Raw genomic sequence first — 26802 nt, forward strand, 5'->3', positions numbered from 1 at the left:
TTGTATGGTTGTTTTTTTCAATTAGTATAATTTAAAGATAAACTTGAAAAAACGATAACAACTGCATATAAAAATACAGTTTAGGGTACTTTTCTGTATTATCACACAAGGAACTGAAAAACAAATACACCAAAAAATACACTTGAGCTCAGGTCACCATATGGCGATTAAAGCAAAAACTGCATTTGAAATAGGGATTACTGATACCTATAAAACACTTAAGCCTCAAATACAAAAAATAGAATAGTCTATAGGTAACATAAGGATCGGTGATCTCCATTTTTACTGTAGAATATGCCAGTTTGAGAAGTCTACGCCCAGCAGCAGTGTAAGAGCTCTAAGCAGGCCTTAGTTTTCTGTAACTACTTATTTAGCAAACGGTATTTTCAATAATGATTGTATGTGCCAAAACCAGAGGTGAGCCTCAGCATTAGGATTTCAGAGGCAGTAAAATGTGCAAACTTAATTTAAAACATTTTTTCCAAAGACTAAATTAGTGGTTATAGTGATATTCATCTTTTATAGCATACACTATACAAACACAAATCTATTTAAGGAATTAAAAGGTCACCAATTTATTTGCCGCTGTGGGCAACAAAACGGTTAGCTCCCTCCTAGCCAGGCACAGGTGGGCCTACCGGGATGTGGACTGTACAATCAGCGTGAATAAGTTATGTAGCAAGCCATATGCTCTATTAAAATATAGGAATGTAAAAGAAAGTATCCATATGGTACAAATTTGCAGTTTTCATAGTCATTACAAATGTAAAATAGGTGTCTTAATATAAAAAAAGGCTTGAGAAGTGAGTTTTCTGTGGTCGGGATTTAATGTAAAATTTGCGCAATGAAACTGTGAGTGTATCTCAAGTGGTGTCATCCTCAGATGGTGTGTCCAACTGTTTAAATATTAGCAACTATGAGATTTTGTCCAACAAATGATCAGACTACAGTCTCCCTGGTGGAAACATGGCTCACTAAGCCTCCTCTTTCAAAGTATATCATATATAGATAATGTTTAACACAGAAGCTTTCTCTTTCTAGCAAAGCAGCATCAAACCCGCTGAGTGAGCTTTAATTCACATAGGGATGTTTAAGCCCTTTCTACCATATAAGAATAGCAAAGGTAAAGAGTTACATGTTTGATGTAACTATGTACATCCCTTAATATAGTAAACAGAGGCATACGTGAGTTTTCTGCTCTCTTTAGATCGCTATGGACACAAGTTCACAGAGAACTTTAGAACTCCAACAAAAGACTCAATCAGGGCTCTAGTCCCTGATTTGCAACCAGTGATCTTAACCACTGAGTGTATATATTGTCAAAAATATCTAATATCAACATATAGTGACAGGTACCGAGCTCAAGGTCCCCAAAGCCCAAATTAAATTAAAAAAAAAACATGCACGTAGCAAAATAAAAGCTGAATACACTGGAAAGAGAAAAAGCAGATAATGTCAGCAAGCCACACTTAAATTTTAGCAAAACATTTATATGAACAGAGGAACTGGTTGTGTCTGGACTGTGCAGCTAGCTAGCTTCATCTGACAGGTTTTTATTTTCTGCTTCAAAAATAATCCTGTTATCCAATCCATTCTCAGTCTTGTGTTTATCTCAAGCATTCTATCGCAATCTTTACCGTCTCTGGTGGGAGTCGATTCCAAGCAACAGCTACACTTTTGGGGATTAGTAGTACTTCTGATGAGTTTTTCAGTATTTCTGTTGAAAAGTGTCTCTAACTGTAATGCCTGGAAAGCCTTTCTCAGCAAAATACCCCCTTCTGAATGATCCTTCATCATCCATCAATAAGCAGCAGTAAAGGAGGGAAATGTAACATACCTTATGGACGTGATCTGAGGAGCCTGAGCTAAAAGAAAGACTGGGAAATAGTAGATCCAAGGAGAGCTTGCTAGGGCTCCCTGTCACACTGACCTGCACTGTGCACTGATTTACTCAACTCTGCTGCTCATATACAGTTAACATGAAGCAAAATATTGTTGAAAGTCATTTTGCCTGCCTACTCTTATCTGCGTTAGGGTAACCGCTTTGTGCTGCCTTGGCAAAGTCTGAATGCAGGTATTGTTACTGTGCAGTATAGCCCAGGAGAGGAACAAAGGCATGAATCTGCTTTCCTGGTATTCCTCAGCTGTGTTGGCGTGCCTAGAAAAGAAGGATTCTTTATTCCACTTCTTAGCAGGATGCAAGTGAAGTGATAGGAGTACTATGCTGCTTTATACATCTCTTTCTAGTCCACCTAGTGCACTGCCCTATGGTGTATGGTGGCCTACTCTGAGATCAGCTTGTTACACAGAATGTAATGCAACCTAGCCCAAAATAACCCTCAATCAATACTCTGATGCTCTGTGGATTGAGTAGGGCACCTATATGACCAGTCCTGTATATGGAATATATAAAATTATATATTAGTGTTGGGTCTTTGCGTTATAGTTCATGAAAATGGAATAGTTATAGAGAACACTTGACAGGGCAGCACACATTGACTGATTATTGAATTTAGAGGTGTTTTAATAAAGTGTAAAATCCATATTATGAGTATTTTCACAGGCACTGACTTGATCTTGGTGTCTGGAAAGAACAGGGCTAGCTCAGCTGAGACAGTGATAAAATATTCAGAAATCTCAGGGATAAGTAATGAAAAATAACACAAGCTGTGATAAGTGCTATTTTAGTAAATGGGCCCAAAACATTTCTAATTTCCATAGAAAACGACTTAATACAGTCTATGAAGACAGTACTATTCTGTGCCTAATCTTTAACTAATAGTGTAAGAAAATGGCTCCCTGCTTTTCTCAATTGTTGGCAACTATCAGTAATGCTCAGTACATCACGGATATCACTCACACAAATCATGTTACATGCTAAATTATGCCCTCAATTCTCATTGTGACTTGTGCAACAGCACAGGTCTTACACACCAAGCACCATCTGTACTCCTTTGACGTACAGATTTACCTCTTTCAAATTGCCATATAGGGGCACTTCTGTTGTAACTATGGATATAAATATGACCACCATGGTAGACCAGACACAAATTAACATAAAAAGTTAACTATGCAAATTCACATACTCCAGAAAGATGTAAAAAATTAATACTTTATACGATTATATTTAATATTGAAGTCAGGCAAGAAGTCACTGAATGAATATAAGAAACAAAACACAACACAAAGATGCACAAAGATGTGTCTAAATACCTGGGTGTTATCGCTGAATTGATATCCTTGTCAAACTAAAGCAGTGCTTATAGAGCAAACTACTATTAACTCATCCAAGATCTCCTGGAGACTGTTGCTCAATGTTGTATTCCTATAGCGTTGATAAGCCATATTAGGTATATCAAAATAAAAAATAATTGTGCCCTTCTGTTGTTGACATTTTAGGTAGGGGTTAAAGGAAATCAGGTGGGTGTTATTTATTAACATTGTGCAAACACCTTTGGTTTCTAATTTACAGTACAGGGCTTTATTAATAAAATAGTACAAGAATATATGTGCTGTAACTAGAGATGGTCACTGACCCCCGTGTTTTGGTTTTGGATTCGGTTTTGGATCTGGATTACCGTCGTGTTTTGGTTTTGGTTTTGGTTTTGCAAAACCGCCATTGCGTGTTTTGGTTTTGGTTTTGGTTTTGTTTGGTTTTGTTTTGCTATTTTTTGGGAAAATCCATGTTTTTGGGCCTAAATTAACGCAATTTAGTGCTCCAACTGTTTTAGAGACAAGTAATCTAATTGTTGAGGTAATAAATCATCCAAAAAAACAGTTTAATTCTTCGTTGGTAGGCCTATTCTACACACAAAACAGATTGTCTTCCTCTCCATCTATGCATATTGGCAATGCAGCCATCGTCTTTGAATGTATATTACACCCTACACTTATAGTTAAATATGTAAAGAAATGGAAAAAGCCAGTTTGCTTTCTGTCTCTCAAGGCCCCCCTCCACTTGTATAAAATAGCAAAAAATTCAGCCATTATAGACTGTACAATATTAATTGACATGGAGAAAGCCAGTTTGGTTTCTGTCTCTCTAGGCCCCCCTCCACTTGTATAAAATACTAAAAAATTCAGCCATTATAGACTGTACAATATTAATTGACATGGAGAAAGACAGTTTGGGGTCACTCTGTCTCTCTAGGCCCCCCTCCACTTGTATAAAATACCAAAAAATTCAGCCATTATAGACTGTACAATATTAATTGACATGGAGAAAGCCAGTTTGGTTTCTGTCTCTCTAGCCCCCCCTCCACTTGTATAAAATACTAAAAAATTCAGCCATTATAGACTGTACAATATTAATTGACATGGAGAAAGACAGTTTGGGGTCACTCTGTCTCTCTAGGCCCCCCTCCACTTGTATAAAATACCAAAAAATTCAGCCATTATAGACTGTACAATATTAATTGACATGGAGAAAGCCAGTTTGGTTTCTGTCTCTCTAGGCCCCCCTCCACTTGTATAAAATACTAAAAAATTCAGCCATTATAGACTGTACAATATTAATTGACATGGAGAAAGACAGTTTGGGGTCACTCTGTCTCTCTAGGCCCCCCTCCACTTGTATAAAATACCAAAAAATTCAGCCATTATAGACTGTACAATATTAATTGACATGGAGAAAGCCAGTTTGGTTTCTGTCTCTCTAGGCCCCCCTCCACTTGTATAAAATACTAAAAAATTCAGCCATTATAGACTGTACAATATTATGAAAAATGGACAAAGCCAGTTTAGGGTCACTCTGTCTATGACACCCTACCCTTAAGGATAAATTGCCCTAACAGCAGCCTTTCAAGATGGTATGTGATATGGAAATGCCACAAGTCCCTTTCCTCTTTGGGGGTAGATTGCACCCTACACTTACATAGAAAGTTTTAAAAAGATGTTATCGGCATCATCTTCAGCTTCATCCTCACCCTCATCAGTGTGTACGTCATCATCACAGACTATCAATTCATCGCCGCTTGAATCCGCCATTAGAGAACAGTCAGTGCTTGGATGTCTTGGATGGTGAAGGCCTTCCTCGTGGAAGATGTAGTTCATTTTTATAAACATCATTTTCTCCACATTTTTGGGAAGTAACCTTCTACGGCGATCACTGACTAAGTTCCCTGCTGTGCTGAACACTCGTTCAGAGTACACACTGGAGGGTGGGCAGCTTAGGTATTGCAAAGCAAGTTTGTACATGGGTTTCCAAATGGCCTGCTTTTCTTCCCAGTAAGGAAAGGGACTGTCTGACATTTCCATATCAACTACCTCTTGAAAGTAATCCTCCACCATCCTTTGCATGTTTATACTCATATTGGATGGACTTATGGGCAAAGTGACACTTTTTTTTGAAAAATCCTTCAAACCAGCCCAGATGTTAAATTGTTCTCGTCTGCCCCCTGTGTCTTCCCTGCTTCTTTTTTGGAAATTTAATTTTTTACGAGCAACAGCTTGAGAAAGTGAAGGAGGACACGTCGTCAAGCCGAGGCCCAGTTCAGCGGCCAACTTGCTGAGCAATAGCTCCTTGCAAAAGTTCACATCTCGCTCATTTACAAGTAAAGACTCAATGTAGGTTTTAAACCTTGGATCAAGCACAGTGGCCAAAACGTACTGATCCGAGTTCAAGATCTTAATAACTCGAGGATCATTGTGAAGCGAATTAAGTACTTGATCGACAAGGCCAACATACTTTGCTGAATTGCTTGCTTTCAGCTCCTCCTTCATTTTCTCAAGCTGCTTTTCCAATAGTCTAATTAAAGGAATGACTTGGCTCAAACTAGCAGAGTCTGCACTGACCTCACATGTCACAACTTCAAATGGTTTCAGCACCTTGCACAGCACTGAAAGGATTCCCCACTGTGCAAGAGTGAAATACATCCCCCCTCCTTTCCCAATGTCATGACTTGTGCAATATGCTTGGATGGCTTTGCGCTGTTCCTCCATCCTCTGAAGCATGTACAGGGTGGAATTCCACCGAGTTACCACCTCTTGCTTAAGTTGGTGGCAGGGCAAGTTAAACTGCTCTTGGAGCTGCTGTAATCTCCTACATGCTGTGGCTGAATGCCTGAAATGGCCTGAAATTTTACGGGCCACCGAAAGCATCTCCTGCACCTCACGGTTATTTCGTAGGAAGCTCTGCACCACCAAGTTGATGGTGTGAGCAAAACAGGGAATATGTTGGAAATCACCCAGCTGTAATGCTCGCACTATATTGTTGGCGTTATCTGAAATGACATACCCTGGGGAGAGTCCGAGTGGTATAAGCCATGCATCAATCACATCTCTCAGTTTGCGTAACAAATTGTCAGCCGTATGTCTGTTAGTGAAGCCGGTGATACAAAGAGTGGCCTGCCTGTGACAAATGTTACGTAGTGGTGTACATGCTGCTGCTGTTCCTGCTGGTGAAGGTGAATGACCAACCCAGTGGGCTGTCACAGTCATATAGTCTTTGGTTTGGCCACTTCCACTTGTCCACATATCTGTGGTTAAGTGAACAGTGGGCAGAATGGCATTTTTCAGCGCAATCTCTACATTTTTACACACTTTTTGGTATAGTTGTGGAATAGCTTTACGGGAGAAATGGTGTGGCGATGGAATTCTGTAACGCGGACACAAAACCTCAATTAACTGTGAAAAACCAGCTGCGTTTATTGTGGAGATTGGACGCAGATCTAACACTAACATTGCAGCCATGGCGTCTGTGATTCGCTTGGCGACTGGGTGACTGCTGTCATATTTGCTTCCCCTCGCAAATGATTGTTTCACAGTTAATTGCTGAAATGTAGGACTGCTCATTTTATTCACCTGCCTCTGGGATGACGATTCACCCCCAGCAGCAGCAACAGCAGCAGCAGGACTAACGCTTTCTTCAGAGGAATCAATAATAGTGCCGGAGTCATCCAGCCTTAAGTGGGATGCCGGGCTAACTCCGAGCGCTACTGAGGATATTGATGAGGATGGTGTGGTGGGTGTATTTTGTAGCCGTCGGTATGTCGGTGAGCGGAGGGTCTTAGCTGATGAGGGAGTGCTTGTATTCTTTTGGGAAGAACTTTCAGCTTTTCCCAACACTTTGCCATGAACTCTCGTTAAATGGCGTAACATAGACGAGGTTCCAAGATGGTTAAGGTCCCTCCCTCGACTGACTGTGGCTTCACATACACTACAAATGGCTATACAATTGTTGTCTGGATTTGGGTAGAAATAATTCCACACATAAGAAGTGGATTTTTTTGTTTTATGCCCAGGCATGACAATGGCCTTTTTCTTGTCACGTGCCAGAACTGCTGCCACTGGTGCAGGACTTACACAAACAACCTCATCCTCATCAACATCCTCATTAGCGCCCTCGTCGCCTACACAAATCTCCCCCTCATCCTCTTCTAATTCCAAAGTGGCATCCTCAATTTGGGTATCACCGGCTACACTCGGGCTATTAAGGCACACATCAGCAGAATGCTCACGATTAGACATCCCACTGTTGGATGGACTCTCCACAGGGATTGTTGTCATTTGTGAATCAGAGCAAATATTCTCCTGTAATGCCTCACTGGTATCTTGCAGCTCAGCTTTGACGCGTAACAGTAGTTGTGCACCAATTGTAGCCTGGGTAACTTTTTGGGATCTGCCACTAATAGCCAAAGGTGAAGGCCTCATTCTCTCTTTGCCACTGCGTGTGTAGAATGGCATGCTTGCAATTTTTTTTTTATCGTCACTTAACTTTTGCTCAGTTACACTTCTTTTTCGCTTCAATACAGTAAATTTTTTTTTGGTTTTTGTTTTTTGCACTAATTTGAAAACACTCTGTTGTTTGACATCGCCTTGGCCAGATGACGTACTGGGAACACTAACATCAGGACTGGTGACAGAACCTGGTTGCTCATTTAGATCATATGTGGACTGCTTTGAATCCATTCTGAGCGCAAACCACTGAGGAGTGCTAAAAATTATTGAGTAGATACTGCTGACAGATATGACTTTTGACAGCCAGAAATATTAATGCACAATTAGGGAGGACACCCCAAAAACACTGAGGAGTGCTAAAAATTATTGAGTAGATACTGCTGACAGATATGACTTTTGACAGCCAGAAATATTAATGCACAATTAGGGAGGACACCCCAAAAACACTGAGGAGTGCTACAAATTATTGAGTAGATACTGCTGACAGATATGACTTTTGACAGCCAGAAATATTAATGCACAATTAGGGAGGACACCCCAAAAACACTGAGGAGTGCTACAAATTATTGAGTAGATACTGCTGACAGATATGACTTTTGACAGCCAGAAATATTAATGCACAATTAGGGAGGACACCCCAAAAACACTGAGGTGTGCTACAAATTATTGAGTAGATACTGCTGACAGATATGACTTTTGACAGCCAGAAATATTAATGCACAATTAGGGAGGACACCCCAAAAACACTGAGGAGTGCTAAAAATTATTGAGTAGATACTGCTGACAGATATGACTTTTGACAGCCAGAAATATTAATGCACAATTAGGGAGGACACCCCAAAAACACTGAGGAGTGCTAAAAATTATTGAGTAGATACTGCTGACAGATATGACTTTTGACAGCCAGAAATATTAATGCACAATTAGGGAGGACACCCCAAAAACACTGAGGAGTGCTACAAATTATTGAGTAGATACTGCTGACAGATATGACTTTTGACAGCCAGAAATATTAATGCACAATTAGGGAGGACACCCCAAAAACACTGAGGTGTGCTACAAATTATTGAGTAGATACTGCTGACAGATATGACTTTTGACAGCCAGAAATATTAATGCACAATTAGGGAGGACACCCCAAAAACACTGAGGAGTGCTAAAAATTATTGAGTAGATACTGCTGACAGATATGACTTTTGACAGCCAGAAATATTAATGCACAATTAGGGAGGACACCCCAAAAACACTGAGGAGTGCTAAAAATTATTGAGTAGATACTGCTGACAGATATGACTTTTGACAGCCAGAAATATTAATGCACAATTAGGGAGGACACCCCAAAAACACTGAGGTGTGCTAAAAATTATTGAGTAGATACTGCTGACAGATATGACTTTTGACAGCCAGAAATATTAATGCACAATTAGGGAGGACACCCCAAAAACACTGAGGAGTGCTAAAAATTATTGAGTAGATACTGCTGACAGATATGACTTTTGACAGCCAGAAATATTAATGCACAATTAGGGAGGACACCCCAAAAACACTGAGGAGTGCTAAAAATTATTGAGTAGATACTGCTGACAGATATGACTTTTGACAGCCAGAAATATTAATGCACAATTAGGGAGGACACCCCAAAAACACTGAGGAGTGCTAAAAATTATTGAGTAGATACTGCTGACAGATATGACTTTTGACAGCCAGAAATATTAATGCACAATTAGGGAGGACACCCCAAAAACACTGAGGTGTGCTAAAAATTATTGAGTAGATACTGCTGACAGATATGACTTTTGACAGCCAGAAATATTAATGCACAATTAGGGAGGACACCCCAAAAACACTGAGGAGTGCTAAAAATTATTGAGTAGATACTGCTGACAGATATGACTTTTGACAGCCAGAAATATTAATGCACAATTAGGGAGGACACCCCAAAAACACTGAGGAGTGCTAAAAATTATTGAGTAGATACTGCTGACAGATATGACTTTTGACAGCCAGAAATATTAATGCACAATTAGGGAGGACACCCCAAAAACACTGAGGAGTGCTAAAAATTATTGAGTAGATACTGCTGACAGATATGACTTTTGACAGCCAGAAATATTAATGCACAATTAGGGAGGACACCCCAAAAACACTGAGGTGTGCTACAAATTATTTAGTAGATAATGCTGACAGATATGACTTTTGACAGCCAGAAATATTAATGCACAATTATGGGGGACACCCCAAAAGCGCTGGGGAGTGCCAAATATGAAGAAAAAATAATAAACCTCTATCCTCCTCTCTGCACTAGCGATTTTGGTTAGAGCAATTGCAAGAACAATATGGTATTCTCTGTCCCTGCTCTAATTAGCCTATGACTACACCCTGCTCTCTCCCTCTGTCAAATGGCGATGGATTGCTGTGGAGGCGTGTATTTATAAAGTTGAAGTATCGCGAGAACCGAGTCCCGAGATCCGACGACGTCACAATGACGTTCGGCCTCGATTTGGATTCGGAATGGGCGGGAGAGTACCGAGCTGCTCAGCTCGGTACTCGGATACCCAAAGTTCGGGTGGGTTCGGTTCTCGGAGAACCGGACCCGCCCATCTCTAGCTGTAACCCACAGTAACCAATTAAATATCAGCTTTGAGCAAATTAGTATAGTCTGACTCAGTGGTTGAAGTGGAAATTTGGAAGTGCTGGTATGGAACTTCCACTTTGAAATGAATGGCCGTGGGCCCGGGGGCATATAACGAAAAACATATCAAATGATGCAAGGCTATCCTTCCTGTGTCGACTACCTCTCCTGTGTCCAATTATCTTTCCTCTATGCCCCTCGACCCAGGGCCCTCTTAACAACATTTTGGGCCCCCGGGCAAAGCAGTGCACCGGGGCCCCTATATATATACATATATATATATATATATATATATATATATATAAAAAATAATTGTTATATATATATGGGCCCTGCAGACCAGGGGGCCCGCGGAGGCAGCAAAAAAAACCAAAACCTGGAAAAAAAGAAGACAATACTTACCTTGCTGGCGATCCGGCTCCCTCCCTGGTGTCCTTCTCCGTCGCGCTCCGCAATGGATGTCAGGCGGGCGTGATGACGTCACGCCCGACATGCACTGCGAGCGCCGCACGGAGGAGGAGACCAGGGAGGGAGCCGGATCGCCAGCTGACCGCAAGTAAGTATTTTCTTCTTTTTTTTCAGGTTTTTATTTTTTTGCTGCCTCCGACGGGCCCCCCTGGGCTGCAGGGCTCCCGGGCACCTGCCCATTGTGCCCAATTGGAAAGACGGCCCTGCCTCCACCTCTCCCTCATGTCTCCTTACATTTTCCCTCATATCTCTATATTATAATAAAGCTATCCAAAATATCTCCCTTATATCGTCCATGTTACCCTTTCTCTTTCCCTGATCTGTTTTCTTTCTCTTTCTATGTGCCCATATCTTCATTGCAGGTATCCCCCTCTCTCCCTCCCTACCTCCTCTCCCCTGTGACTCACATCCTGCTTCACTTGTTCCCCCCCTTATGCCTTGATCATCTCTATCTATCCCTGCCCCTATTATTTCCTCTCACTAGTGAAGTCACAGTTTTGTCCCTCCATCATCACACTGTTCACAATCATTATCATCATCATCATCAGCTATTTATATAGCACCACAAATTCTGCAATCATTCATTGTATTATGCTCCCTCCTTCATTATGACACTATACACCCTCCTTCATCATGACAATGTACCCCCTCCAGGGGCAGGCTGGGCTGGGGTGCATCTGGGGTCCCACAGTGGGCTACCTTGGGCTGGGCCATCTGCATTTCCTTTCCTTTAAAACATTCCCAATAGGCTGCTGAGTCAAGTCTTACCCCCGGGCTAAAATTTGCCAGCCCTTCCCTGACCCTCTCCTTCATCATGATACTGTGCCCTCTCCTCCATCTTCACACTGTGCCCCCTCCTCCATAATCACTGTGCCCACTCCTCCAAAATCACACTGTGTCCCCTCCTCCATCTTCGCACTGAGCCCTCTCCATCATCACACTGTGCCCCCTCCATCACACTGTACCCCTCCATATCACACTGAGCCCCCTCATTCATCACACTATGCCCCCATATCACACTGTGCCCTCATTCATGACAATGTGCCCCCTCCATATCATACTTTGCCCCAACCATATCACACTGTGCTCCCACCATATATTACAATGTGCTCTCATTCTTCACACAGTGTCCTCCATCATCAACCTGTGCTCCCTCCATCATTACCCTGTGCCCTCATTCATCATGTTATTCCTCTCTGCTCTATACTTACCTTTATAGGACCTTCTTTCTTCTTTCTTCTTCTCTTCATCTTCTTTCTTTCTCCTGTGTTCTGGCTCCTCTCTGCTCCCTGCTCCATTCTCCCTGACTGTTGGGCATGACGTCATCATGTCCCGACAGTCAGTGAGAAAGGAGCAGTGAGGAGTAAGGAGGCGCCACCAGATGCAGCACCGCTGGACAAGCATGGAAGACAGGAGGAGCGGAGCGTCTCTCAGGCATGGCTCTCACCGCATTTCCTGTCCCACTTAGTGCCGGCCCTGGCTGCTTGTGAAGAAGTGTGGTGGAGAAGTGCCGGTATGTCATACTGACACATGCTGCCCCACTTCTAAAATCCAAATAAACTAGGTGTAACCTCCAGATCCTGAGCTCACTGGTATAGAGAGGCTGGGTCCTGGGCTTTGAGTGACAATGGGGATGAGTTACTGACAGTAGGAGGCTGTTCAGTGCTGCCTTGGATACTGGATACTGCATGTTCCAGCATACCCAAGGAGTGAGGAGGCAGGAATTGTTGTCACAGCTTGTGAAGAGCTTGGCGCCAAGAGTGGGAAAGAGGAAGTAGATGCATGGAAGAGGAGGTTGACGCAGCCATTACCAGGATTGATGCCATACCTAGAACCTATGGTGGACAGAGTGTAGAGCAGCTACCACCACAAAGCTTGCCAGTTGAACAGCTCATTACTGTGAGAGTGAGTACAGTGGGCCAAAGACACAGAGGGCACTAACAGCATAATGAGATTGTGGGAGATAAGAAGGGCCACACATCCCTTAGACAGAGCTGCAAGTCTCCCAGAGAAAAATGCACATTTGACAGACAGACAGCTACCATCCTTACAGTGAGAGCTGCTGGTCTTTCCGGAAGAGCTGCCAGACTACTAGAGATAACTAGCAGAGGGAATTGCCAATCAAAGAGAGGAGACTGTCATTGCCAGAACGTGATCAGCCAGGGATACTGATCAAGCTGCCAGAGGTACCACTGGGATCCAGGTCCAGCCCAGATGAAGAACCAAAGCCCACGTCTAGTCCATAGGAACAGTGGGAGTCCGGATCCAGTCTAGAGGTCCAGGGAGAGTCTGGCAATTCCAATTGCCTGAAAATTGTCCTGTTTCTTTTCCATAATTCCAAGTTCCTGATTCTATGATAATGATCAACGTCTTTATCATTGTTGTAATGGTTACTAACCATATATCTTGCTACTTCATCGTCTTCAATTAAGTCCTAGTTATGGCTCAGAATGTACACTTGTTGCACATAGGGATATGCAAAAGTGACACCTATTTTAAAGCCCACGTTACCCAGTGATCTTAGTAAAGACTGTATATTTTGACATGGTACTGATAAACCATGTAAGTTCTAACTGAGAGCTCACTAGAGGTATTATAGTCGTGAACCTGCCAATTCACAATTATTATTGTTCTTACATTGAATTGTTATCATATTGCATAGTCATATTATATTTTACTGTTTAGTGCCATTGTTCAGTTAATTTTTTTTTCTACAAATACATTGTATAATTGTAATAATATGACTTTTCATCTTACGGTTAGATTGAGCTCTATATTGCTGCCCTTATCAAGATGAAACTAGTTATACTTTACTCATTACTTTAACGGGTACAGGCCATTACGTTACACAGCCTTTTAATAAATCTGTCAAGTGGCTTAACCCTTTACTGGTGTGAGTTGTTACAAGTCAATTTTAGCGTGGGTCAGGAGATCAACCCCTGGTGGACCTACCAAGATCCACACTCAGAAGAGAAGACACAACTTGGGTAGAGGCACTTTATTGAGAAATTAAGAAAGAAGTGGGATTACCCTAACAGTGTCAGATGCACTGAGGTACAAAGTGGTGAATGCCTACATAGGTAATTAATGAGCATAAAAGATAGTCAGCGTTGTGATGTTATTTATCACTGATACTGAAGGATATTTACCAGACAATGTCAGGCAAGAGAGAGAGCAGTTACATCAGTACAGTACAGTACATGTAAATAGCATGTTTACAACCTCTTCAATCCTGATGGGGAGGATCCCAAATTCCAGGGCAAAAGCAGGTTGCAAAGTAGCTTCACCCAGGGTGTAACTATCAAATACACCCCCCTATCCCAGCTCACCTCTTCTAGGATGAGTGATCTGCAAACTGTTCTAGTCCAGGGCAGTGAAAGTACAGTTTATGTCCGTTGTGGTGGAACAAGGAGGACCTAAACAGGATAAATATGGACCTATTTATTAAAGTTTGAATAATCACTGTTATAAATTAAATGTACAATGGTACAAGCATACTTGATAATTAGGCTCCCCCAAACATGCGCCCCCATGCACAGCCTTCTCTGGTGACAAAAACTAGTAATGGGTAATGTGATGACGATCCTTGTTGCCAGCAAAACACCCATTTTTACCGGCGATAGGACTCTTCACCCTCTCATAGAATCCAAACTATACATTTTGAGCAATGATTTATAACAGTCTCCTGTAGTCATACTTTTGGAACTCTCCAAAACACAATAGTTTTCAATACATACTTTTTAAGGCTAATTTGGGTCCCTTCTGGTTTCATCTATAGGTGACATGTTCCTCTGATCTCTGACCTCTTGCAACCTCTGTCTTTACACCACGACCTGGAAGCCTGGTTCAAAGAGGGAGTTTGACATTATCTTTCAATACATTTCCCCTAATTAACTCCCAATGACTATAGTGTCATCTTTGGGCAGTCAATCACATATCCTGTCTTCCTAGTCTAATTTGCACATTGCTGGTTCCTCCTTCTATTCTTCCAACCATCTCAAATGTATTTATTTTCTACTTCATGTAAACAGCAAACATTTGAGAGAAAAAAAAATCAGACTGACACCTCTACCAAGTCATTTTGCAGTTACTTTTGCACAAATTATGAATAATGTTTTGAAAGTTTTAAAATAATTTCTCTTGCACGTTGTGTATTGGCACGGAAACCCAATACCAAGCAATGAAGCAGCTATAGTTTATTAGTAGTATCTAGTAAATGGTTTATTTTTGCCATAGTATGAATAGGTAAGAGGCAAGTAGCAGAGTTTCTTATGAAACAAGGACAGGCTTCTCTTCAGATTGCAAATACCCAAGAGGCCAAAGTAAGGTTTAAGGAGCTCTTATTTGTTACCAAGGATAATCATAAAAAAGTTTGTCGGGAGGTCGGTAGATGATTTGCTGATCTCGAGGTGGGTTAGTGAATATATAATCTGCGTATGATAAAATATAGTAAATGACGCCCTCTGCAAATTGAGGACCTGTGAGTTCAAAGTGGCATTGTTGCATAGATTGTTATGTTATGTGTATGCAAAAATAGTTTACTGACAGTAAACAACTGGGTGATTCAATCCTCCGTAGGTGCAATATACTGTACATTTTGCAGTTTAGTGTTCAGTACTGTGTTCATGTTCATCATCATCATCATCACCATTTATTTATATAGCGCCACTAATTCCGCAGCGCTGTACAGAGAACTCACTCACATCAGTCCCTGCCCCATTGGGGCTTACAGTCTAATTTCCCTATTGTGCACACACACACAGAGACAGACTAGGGTCAATTTAGCAGCCAAATAACCTACCAGTATGTTTTTTGGACTGTGGGAGGAAACCGGAGCACCCAGAAGAAACCCACGCATTATCTATTATATAATTGTACATATCACACATATGGGGGGTAGTACAAGGTTGAGTAAACTTAAATCATAACTTTGTTTGAAACGATCATTCTAAAATTAAAAATAAACTATTGCATAGGGAATAGTGTGTGCAAGATAGAGAGCGTGTGTGAAAAAAGAGAGTGTTAAAGTCAAAGCAAGAGAGTGAGTGAAAAAGGGAGAGGGAGTGTCAGAGCACAGGGAAGGATATATGAGAATGAAAGAGAGAGAGAGAGAGGAAGACCAAAAGACAGTGAGAGAAAGAGAGAGTGCACGATGGAGCAATTATGAAAAAGTGAGATAAAGAGTGAGAGAAATAAAGAGAAATAGAGAGAGAGAGAAGAGAGAGAGATAGAGAAAGAGAGAAAGGAAAGGAGAGAGGGTGAGAGCAGTGGCCGATCCAGAGGGGGCGATTGTTCTCCCTAGCGGGCTGCTTGCGGTTGCATACTCTGAACATGTGCCTTGCTGTTTTAAACACAATTAGATCAGCATCCTCTACCTGTCTCTCAGCCACAAGGCATCAACATAGTGTACATAGTTTGCGGGCGCAGACAGCCAGCCCCTAATAGCAGTAAAGGAGGGGTGGGACCCACCAAACATGCCCCTCCAAGTATAAATCTAGATTTTTCATTTCCAATAAAAGCGTTGTGAGGTCATTAGTGCATACTTACTAACTTTTGCTCGTTGGCTTCAGGGAGATCCCGGGGGAGGTGGGCGTGCGGGGGCGGGGCTTGACGAATTGCATCAGGGAGAATGCCAGACTCGTCAGGGAGTGAGGGAGATCACCCCTAGTCTCCCTGACATTCAGGAAGAGTTGGTAAGTATGTCGTGAAGTCAACTATGCAGCAGGGAGCAGGAAGCCTGCCTGCATTGTTACAGCTCTATGTGCAGGAACCGAGCATCTCTCTCTCTCTCAGGAAGATGCCACTTGGGTGGCTGGTACTGGAGCAAATGGCGGCAGCTGTGTCACCCCCACATATTTGAAGTGGAGCGTGTGTGCGGTCTACAAGGGAGCCTGCTGCTGCATCCCAAGATTCAGCTCAGAGGCCTCTCCTTCCCTACACACACACCTCACATCTAAGTAGCAGCTGCTGCCTAGAAAGGGAGCCCCCCACATCATTTAATTCACAGATGAGGCCCCCCTCCCCTAAATCTGTTTGGACCAGGGCTTTTCGGGCTCCATACTGTTGTACTGCCTGTACACCTCTGATGGCAGCCCTGTCTCTCACTATAACTAAAGTCTCAGTTCATTGCTGTATTACTATATGTTAACTGTTGGATAAACATCTGGCAAAAATGACCAGGGTGTTAGAATGACCATAAACATAGAAAATGTGTCTGCTGCTTAGCTTAATGTACACTATCTTGGACTGAAAAGAGCTTCATGATCCAGTTTATATGTGTGTGTGTGCGGTCATGTGTCATTCTGACTGGGTCCCAAGTCATCTAATCATTCAGCCCATCAGCTAAACTACGAGATGTGTAACATTGAGCCTCTGCGTGTTTGTGCCCAAATTGGATCTTGACCTGGTTGTTCACTTAACATTTGTTTATAGCTTTAGTAGAAGAGATTCGTCAGCATTTGTCCACAATGCATGTTTGTGTTTACTGTAGGGGACAAGATTTTGTATATAAAATAATACTATATGGCCTGGCCACACAAACATCATCAAATACAATAGCTCAGGACCAAATGTTGTACTTGTTTAAAGAGGGATTCAGCCTCATCCTTTTTTTCTAAATATATATTTACACAGACCTTTTCAAGCTCACTGGTCACTGCCTAGTGGGCCTTACAGTATAATATGTGGTGCTCGAAATTAATCTTTAACTTGGCCAAAGTTATACGTTGACTTTCACATTTCCACAGCAGAATCTAGCATACACGCATTGCAGTTGTCTTACAATGACTGCTTGTAATCATGAAGTCAACTTAGCTTCTATATTTTATCACTTTTCTGATCCTGCAGTAACTTTCTACTCTAAAAAACAAATAAAAGAATAACATATTTCTCTCACATGTGCAGTACAGACACTACTGATGAATGGGAAAGAACATTTTCTATGAAGAGAAGTATGCAGTATAATTAGTTCACTAATGAGATATTTCATTAGCTAATATGCTTTGGTCTAAAGTAGCCTACAGTATTGTAATAACTTCAGACATTACATTTATTTGCTCAATCCGACAGGCCCGATGTACAACTGACAAGTATCTTGCCGTGGCTCAATGGTGGCTTCAGGGAATAAGAGGTCAGACGTTGTAATGTCTCAACCTTTAATGCCATATCTGACGTCCAAAACAAACAGGCAGTGTAGCAATGATATCAGCTTGCCCTGCAGATTCCCACGCGTTAGCAATGCGGATACCATGATGTGATTCTGGAAGCACCCATCGCTGTGCCTTATTATCGAGCCTCGGAATCCAAACCCATTGCTATTACTGGCATACAAACAACTTGATGAGCACTTGCATTGTTATTCTTTTAGGGAACATAATTTAGTTTTACCTCATAGACACCACAGAGTTTTGCAAAATAGCCTTGGGAGCTAGTTGTAATTATTAGGGTTGTTTTGTAAAAACCTGAGTTCTCACGTGGTTTGAAGAACCACCCTACTGGAGGTTTTAGCACCTGGGACACTGAAATGTTTCGGACAGGAGTATATGTGTGCAGTCTAATACATACTCAGACAACTTTTCTACTAATACATAAAGTAGTAAACAGTGCCCAAGGTCACAGATAGGGTCAGTTTGCAACCTCATAATCTGACATTTAAGGCAAACTATAATTTGTGATTCAAAATCACACATCGCCAGCAAACTCTACCTATAGGCTTTGGAAGATGTTAAGGTTTCTCCTGAACGCATGTAGGCACATGACTCTGAAATGAATATGGCAAATCCACACACAACATAAAAGCCATCTTTGGTGAAAACTCTGACAAACACACAGACCCTGCAGTGCATTTTTGTTCTATTTACAGCAAGCAAAGTAGAACACAATTATGTACAAGACAATGTGCTATTGTTACTGGTCCATAATTCCTGGCTTGGAAGTGAACGTTGGGCAATCGGGGACAACACCCTCTCCTGTGGAACAGAAGGAATGTTGGATGCGAAAGCAACAGGTGGGTAGACTTGAAAGAGCTCAGAGGATGGAACGGCATTTTACTCTCTGTTCCTGTCTGGGTTTCTTGTCTTCCATCCAGCTGGAAAAGAAAAAAAAACAGCTGAAAAGAAAATTTTTCTTTCTACACATTTCTCAAAATGTATTTTCTTTGTGTATGGTAGAAAGAGTCTGTACCTATCACTTGTAGAAGCAAAATGTTTGCAAATGTTTCTCTAGCTGAACTACAATTCCCAGCATCCAATATTAGCCAGCCACTTGATTCCCAATTACCTGATTGCTGATAATTCTAAAAGACAGATCAATTGTAGTGCTACCTTTATTTATTTTTATTTTTTATAAAATTACACCTAGCAATAAGAATAATAGGTTGTTTTTATGTGGTCTTGTGGTCATTTTAGGACAGTGCATGGATCTTGGCGGCAGTGGATTCTTGTGGATCTGTATTTCATCCACAATAATGTCTGAACAGCTTTTTTTTTACTTACAGAATTGCTAACTTGTAAAGAATAAGTCAACATTTAGTGGTATATTTACTTGACTGCAAGTTTGAAAAAGTGGGGATGTTGCCTTTAGCAGCCAATCAGATTCTAGCTATCATTTATTTAGTACATTCTACAAAATGACTGCTAGAATCTGATTGGTTGCTATAGGCAACATCTCCACTTTTTCAAACCCGCAGTTTAGTAAATATACCCCTTAGTGCAGTTTATATTTTTAAGTATAACTAGACCCATAGTTAAAACCTTTTTGGTCATTTAGTGCCCTGTGCTGGCTTGTTTTGTTTTTAACATATACACTCTATTCGAGTATATCTAACAGCTACCTTCTTATCAGTGTTAACAGCTCTATTTCCAACTTCAGATGCGCATATCCACCCAATTTGCGCTGGGCGTTTGAAAACTAGTGATGTCATTTAAATACAGAAATTCTAATACTCTAAAGTAAAAGTTCTCGTTACTCAACATTTAGTCAAGTTAAAGAACGGGGTCCTAGTCAGTTATCTGCCCTGTTTGGTCATTCCCTTTGTACTACTTTTGAATAATGATTTGTGAGTGACACCCATTCACTTATTGCATAGTCTAAGACATGCTGAACTTAAAGAAATAAATAAAATGATATTTGTATGCTTATAAAAGTGGTAACGTAATTTACAGTGCTGTACAATAAGAGAAAATACTAATGACAGACATAAGGCAGCACAAATGGCAGTGAGGTCCCCATGTGCTGCATGCAGTGCATAGTCTGATACATATATATTAATTCAGATTTGTCATATGCATCAAATATAGTTATTGTCTTGCTGATAGAAAGTAAACATTAGCCTCTACCTTGCCACCAGCCATGTACCACAGACTAAACAGAGCTGTGAAAAGTGGCACAGAGGAGGTCAACTAGTTCCCTGAACACACAGGAACCACACCTAGCAGAATGACACACATTGCAGTTTCGAGATGCTGTTTAATGCAGTATCATAAATTCCTAGGCAGGTAAATAAAAGCAGAGCACCATAGTTAAATAGCCACTAAATGTAGGGGCACAACACCTTGTCTACCAGCAAAGCATGCTGGGGCTTGTAGTTTCACAACACCTGGAGGGCCGCAGGTTGGACAGGCCTGTCTTAGATCATGGCATTACTCCAGTCACCCTTGGTGTGGAGTCTAACAGATCTCCCAGTTTTTAACAGGGACCCAGGAAGGAGGTTCTGCAGGGAGCCCACAGGTTGAGGTCAGAAGCTCTGTTGTTTGCATCACGCGCTGATAACAACTGGTGACGGAGTTATGCCCTCCGTAACATAGTCACATGAGTGAACAGGTCACTGTATTACACAAGATTAGCACAACCCCTCATTCCAATGAAGGATTGGCCACTGGTTGTTCTATCACCACCCACTTCAAAACTGGTGATGCACAGATGTGCCGCATTGATAAAAAGGTGGGCAGCACGGTGGCTAAGTGGTTAGCACTTCTGCCTTACAGCACTGGGGTCATGAGTTCAATTCCTGACCATGGCCTTATCTGTGTGGAGTTTGTATGTTCTCCTTGTGTTTGCGTGGATTTCCTCTGGGTGCTCCGGTTTCCTCCCACACTCCAAAGACATATTGATATGTTAATTGGCTGCTAACAAATTGACCCTAGTCTGTGTGTGTATGTTAGGGAATTTAGACTGTAAGCCCCAATGGGGCAGGGACTGATGAGTGAGTTCTCTGTTCAGCTCTGCGGAATTAGTGGCACTATATAAATAAATGATGATGATGATGATCCTAGTCAAATGCAGCTTAATATGCCTTTGTATTTGCCCTATGTACTTTGAAATCCTTTAATGTATTAGTCTCCACTATAAATGAACACTCCATGTTTCAGATTGTGTAATAACTATAGTCACTGGTTTACAAAGAGCTTGATAAATAGGGTCTTGCACAGGCAGAACAGTACATTGGTGGGTAAAATTTGCTTATTGGCCTGGTGATTCCGTTCTAAGCTTCCTTTTGGGGGCTTCTTCTGAGCATGCCCAGTCCTGTACATGTGCTCAGTGCCTTACCAGAAGAGGCTCCCACGACGCGTTATTCTGCTGGAAATAATCATTGGAAGATAGGTAGACTGTCCATAAATTTGGTATTAAGGGATCTAATGTGTGCCAAGAAAACATTCCATAAACCATTAAACCACCACCAGCCTGCACCGTTGACACAATCCATGGATTCATGTTGTTTCTACCAAATTCATACCCTACCATCTGCATGTCGCAGTGACAAAAAAAAAAATCGAGATTCAGCAGACCAGGCCACTAACTAATCTCTTGTAATTAGAGGTTTGCGAATGATTCGCAGACATTTATTAAGACTTTGGCAGTCGCATGTCCGGAAGTTGTTACTTCTGTTGTAGCTAGATTGATTATTCAAGAGATGTGAATCAGCCACTCATTCATTTTTCAATCGCAATTGCACAGTTTATTACACTTACGTTCCACTCTGGATTAGGCCCTATGTCTCTAAGTAATCCTGTGGCTCCTTTGTTTTCAAATTAAATGATAGACTTTTGTTTGTAAATTCTGTGTCTTCCCTTTCAGTAGAAATGCTTACGGTATTATTTATTTTTAACAAAAATCCCCAGACAGCCAAGATTTCGCAAGCAAATGGTACAGAAAACAAATATTGCATAATATGTGATGATCCAGGAGCATAACACAACCTAAACACCACCGTTGTGGGAAAATAATCAAGTACAGAAGGAAATAGAACAGTAAAATTCCATGTCCCTCCTGGACCAAGGACATTTCCTGATATACAAGCTGTTGTATTCTGGACCCAGATGGCACAGATCCGGTCATTAGTAAGTGAAAACTTTGTTTCCAATACAAATATTTTAGATTTAAAGCTTTTAAAGAAGAAAATATTCATATTTTTTAGAGATGAGCGGGCTCGGATTGCGCTAATCCGAGCCCACTCGAAGAGTGCGGATCCGACGGGATCCGAGCACTATTCGGGTATTTCCTGCCAAAAGAAATGAAAACGAGGCTATGACGTCCAAGTCTCGCGTCGGATCTCGCGAGACTCGGATTGCATAAATTCCCCACTTGCGGCCACCATCTTCAGTCGGGCTCAGATCATTGAAGAGGGAGGTTGTAGTTTGGTGCTCCTGTGTCCTGTGTCCTGTCACTCTGTCCTGCTTAATCCAGTGGTTACTTAGTCCTGTGCTCTGTCCTGCTGATCAGTCCAGTGGTGCTTTGTCCAGTGCTCTGTCCTGCTGAGTCCAGGACTATCTTAACAACATTATGGGCCCCCGGGCAAAGCAGTGCACCGGGGCCCCTACATATATATATATATATATATATATATACACACACATATAGATATAGATGTATAGAGATACAGATACAGATATAGATATATGGAGATAGAGATAGATAGATGTACTTGCTCAGTGACCCTTGAAGGTTTTTTATGTATTTTTTTTTTTTTTTTTGCAGCATTATTTATTCTAATTAAGAGCCCTGCCTATGGGGCCCCCTTGCCCATGGGGCCCCCGGGCACCTGCCCATCGTGCCCAATGGAAAAGATGTCTCTGTCTCTGAGCAAGCTATATGGGTGCAAAACTACCATGCAAGGGCTGTTATTCTTAGGGGTGTTTCATTCTAACTAATCTCAGTGGTCGAAGTGTAAATTTAGAAGTAGCAGTATGGAAAATGTAAGTGAATTGAATTTAATAGTTTTATAATGAAGGCAATAACAGAAGTGGCAGTATGGCGTACCACCGTATACCAGCCTATTTCGACCACTGGTCATATGGAAACATTTTCTGGAGCTTAGCTGGCATGCACTGCTGTCTGGCAATTATTTTATGATAATTCACTTTTGGATTTTAAAACTGATTTTGGAAGTTAATGTGATTTAAAAAAGTCATAGCTAGTGTTTCACTGAACAACTGGAACCACAGTTTATTTCCCATTCCGTCACATAGCACAAGATAGCAAATATTAGTAATAACAAATATAGGAATCAGAATTGCATGAAGAACATGTGATTATGTGGATGTGGAAGAGTACTACTGCTCAAAACAGGTCCCTGAATAAGTTCTGATTGCCAATTACTTTTTCAATAAAGTTAAATGAATCCAATTGGGCCTAAACAAGAGAACCTCTCCAACCTTCTCTTAAAACGTCCAAAAGGCAAATGTTATCACTACTAGGTATTTTTCTTATCAGAGCAACACCCCCTGCGGTGTTATAATAAGCCATGCCCCCCTCCCCCCTGGTGTCTGCAGTCAGGGTCAGCAGGAGGGTTGGGGGGAACGAGTTAGATCATGAGGCATGGGTCTCACAAAGGAGGTGTAGCCAGGGTGGCTGGGAAGAGGGCAGGGACTCAAGGTGGTATGCCAACAAGAAACATAAGCCTACTAGAGAGTGAGTGGAAGAAGTCTGTCAGAAAGGGGGGATTGGAGAGAAGGAGGAGGAAGTAAGCAACAGAAGCAAAAGGAGAAGACAGGGGATCTGTTAAATAGAGGATTAAGGAACAGAGAAAGTACAGGAAATAGAGGAGAGAGAGTAAGAGACAGAGAGTAGAGGTGGAGGACCCAGGCTTCCCCCAGCATACCCAGGAGCGGGTTCATGGCAGCTGTGTGGTGCTTATACAATTTATGTTAAGGTAGGGGAGCTTTCATGTCCCTAAGTAAGAACATAGACCCCAAGATTTTCAGAGCGAGAGCCCCAATTTAAAAAAAGGCAAACTGGGTTGGTTCCTGTGCTGGGATGGAGATGTTGACGGCCTCTGATTTCGGCAGTTTGATTTTAAAATTGGAGAGTTGTCCAAAATATTGAAATTACTTTAGCAGACAGCGGATTTTTATACCCTAGGACTTGAAATGAAAAGAAATTAGCATAACCATACAACGCAATAATATACTCGATAGCCTTCGATATCTGATACAATACTTATCTGTCTTGCAAAGGCTTTCCACACAACAGACATAGAACACTACACCTACATGGAACACGCTCATAGTACAATTCTATTGCACTCTATACAGATATAGGGCACTACATTCCCAATGGACCACTGAACATAATACTAATACAATTCTATTAAATTCTATGCACACATACAACACTATACAGGTTGAACATGACCTGACTGCTATGTATGAAAATAATACAATTTCATTATACTTTACTGACATAGGATACAACTTCTATCCAACATGGCCTGACCACTAAAATACTCTACACTCTACACTCTATACATATATATAGAATGTTACACCTACCTGACCTGACCTGACCATGTACATGATTATAATACAATTCTACTACACCATACATACATACATACATACATACATACATACAAACATACATACATACATACATACATACATACATACATACAGCACTACACCTACTTGACATGACCTGACCAATGGACATAATCATATTACAATTCTATCACACTATACAGAAATAGGACGTGTCTCCCGGACATGACTTGACTACTGAACATGTTCAAAATAACGCTCTATACAGGCATAGGACATTATTATCTACCCAACATGATGAAACCACTGTGTTTTTCTTTTATTAAAATCGTGTTACTCTCTGCCCATACAGCAGAACACCATCTGAGTGGCCAACAACCGATCATATGCAACAATCTATGGGATTGAAATCTACTCTTTCAAACTTTGCTGGCTGATCGCTACAAATCCTTCAAATAATGCCTTACATTTTGACTATTTTTTTTTATTAACAATGTCTCATATACATGTACTACCATTATAAATGTGCCAACAGACATCTTATAGAATGGGAGAACTTCCATAATTTGTACTTTCCACCCCCATTTTAGTAGACATTTATAGCAATTAGCCTGCATATACCATGGGATACCCTTGTACAGCCAACATCTTTTATCATAAAGGAGCAAAGTTATGCTCCCGTCACAACTGACACCATCTTGCTGCGCCAATCCATGCCATGTCTGTAAAACAGGTGCAATCGCGCAAAAATAATCACATGGTGTTTCCAAGAAAAAAAGAAAAAGAAAAGAGGAGGATGTTTGTGCATTGCCCATTTCCAGTTTGTAAACCTTTTCTAGTATGTACGGATACCAGAACCTGCTGTATCTCTGAAAGCTATATAGTAAACATACTTAGGAATTATGGCTTTTATTTTATATATATATATGTACATATAAGCAAAAATGAAAAGGAGCCTTCATAGTGATAAAAGTAGTCTCCTTTAATAATCCGATATTGCTCTTTAAATAACTAAAGATGAAAGATAGACCAAAGGTAATCTCGTTATGTCCAAATGCCGACACAAATGTAATAATGCTGTGAGAACAACTACCCTACGCGTTTTGTTTCTGTAAACTACATCAGGGGTTTTTACAGTTTGGTCATAACGAGACTTTCTGGTATGTATATCATACTGGCTGCAGCGTCCAGATACAAGGAGATGACCAATGACCAACCAGACTTGGAGCAGCTGTTTGGACAGATAAGTCTGTTTTGTTTAAGTAAGTGTTTTTATTGACGTTTTAATAATAAATGTAATAATTCATCTGTGGCTGTTTTTTGTCTCATTTTTAGCGTCAAGATTTCATCTTTGGTCACTTAAAGGGAAACATTGTATTATTAGAGAAGACTAATACACATAAGCACACTTTTATTTTGAAAAGTGTATACTGTTTTATATTGGAGTATTTCTAATGGTAACAAAACCACTACACTAAGGGGGGAATTCAACTGTCCGCGATGTGCTGCTCATTTTTACCATTTAAACAGTAAAATTATCCGCACCTCTATGGGGTAGGAACAAAAATGAGCAGGGGCGCACGGAGGATTTTTCAGGGGTGGTTTCCCCTCCACCCCCGAAAAAAACAAACCCCTAGAGAGCTGCCGCGCATGCGCGGCAGCTTTGTTTCGGCTGCACTGTACTATACAGCAACCGCGGCGCTGTCAAAGAAGCGTCCACGGCGATGCTGTATAGTACAATGCCGTATGAAGGAGCACTTTTTTAGCGGAGGGAGGGGGGGTTTCTGGAGACCCAGAAACCCTCCCTGCGTGCGCCACTGATGAGGGATATTTCTGTGAAAAAAAGTCAGCACATGGTACCTCGCGCCCGTTCTGGAGACACCTTGTGCTCCTTTTTCCCTTTTGTACATTTCTTTCTAGTGTTTTTTCCCCAGCGGGTTGTGGAACAGCGAAAGTAGGAGAAGCTAAACAACAATTATAAGGACATAATTGTATCAAAGTTACACTTAGCATGTTACATGGGATCAGTGTAATATATGTATATATATATATATATATATATATATATATATATATATATTCACAAACACAGTTTATTCACCTTTGCAAGTCACATGGTATTACTGATTCATTTCAGCATGTACACATAAACTTTGTTCATGAGCCAATCAGACCTCCTAAGTCTCCTTCATTTGTAGCTTAAGAAAGAAAGCCTTGCCGGGTTATTTTGTCCCTTTAAATCACTGTCCTCAGCCTATGACAGAAAGCATG

General features: G+C 41.2%; 1 protein-coding gene across 1 annotated transcript in view; it reads right to left on the minus strand.

Moving 5' to 3' along the window:
- Positions 1 to 1932, minus strand: part of SOX9 (SRY-box transcription factor 9) — a 38751-nt gene extending 36819 nt beyond the window's left edge. The window contains exon 1 of the mRNA XM_075216857.1: positions 1838 to 1932. The gene's annotated coding sequence lies outside the window, so the exon portion shown is untranslated. The remainder of the gene's footprint in view (positions 1 to 1837) is intronic.
- Between the last annotated feature and the right edge of the window lie 24870 nt (positions 1933 to 26802).

This window comes from Mixophyes fleayi, chromosome 6 (genome assembly GCF_038048845.1).
Source record: "Mixophyes fleayi isolate aMixFle1 chromosome 6, aMixFle1.hap1, whole genome shotgun sequence".
Lineage (NCBI taxonomy): Eukaryota > Metazoa > Chordata > Amphibia > Anura > Limnodynastidae > Mixophyes > Mixophyes fleayi.